This window comes from Elephantulus edwardii, unplaced genomic scaffold (genome assembly GCF_000299155.1).
Source record: "Elephantulus edwardii isolate Elephantulus edwardi_28Jun2011 unplaced genomic scaffold, EleEdw1.0 scaffold00400, whole genome shotgun sequence".
Lineage (NCBI taxonomy): Eukaryota > Metazoa > Chordata > Mammalia > Macroscelidea > Macroscelididae > Elephantulus > Elephantulus edwardii.
The window spans coordinates 225878-226449 of record NW_006400150.1 but is presented as its reverse complement, the minus strand read 5'-3'; the positions used below and the strand labels follow the sequence as shown (position 1 = coordinate 226449).

Genomic DNA, 572 nt, shown 5'->3' with positions numbered 1-572 from the left:
TGATAAATCGGCCACCAATCTTGACCCCACATTTCTCCTCATAGAGCCCAGCCTCCCGGATAATCTGTTCTGCATATAGGTTGAAAAGGTATGGATTGGTGGTTGTAGTAGTAGCATTCAAAAAAACAAACAAAACACTGTGTTGAATTAGGAAAATCTATTTTGAGCACCTCTCCAAAGTACTAAGCAAACATGTCAGTTTAAAGAATAAAATGTGCTTCATTTTCAATTGCTGCTTAGTCACATCAAAATTGGGCAATGAATAGGGATGAATGACAAAGAATCAATGAGTTTGAATTGTGGCATATGAAAGGAGTTCTGGATATTTTATGAAATGCCAAAAGGGCAAACAAGTCTGTCTTGGAGAAAGAGCAATTACATTGCTCCTTAGAGGCAAAGATAATGTAACCTCATCTCTCATACTTTGGACATGGCAGAAGGGAAAGTCCTTGGAAAAAGACTTCATACTGGAAAGGGTCAGTGAAGAATAACCTCAAGGTGATGGATTGACACAAAAACTATTAACAATTAGCTTGAGCATGGAAGAGATCTTGAGGAAAGGGCAGAATAGG

General features: G+C 38.3%; 1 protein-coding gene across 1 annotated transcript in view; it reads right to left on the bottom strand.

Moving 5' to 3' along the window:
- Window positions 1–572, bottom strand: part of CD180 (CD180 molecule) — a 31445-nt gene that overhangs the window by 7075 nt on the left and 23798 nt on the right. The window lies entirely within an intron of this gene.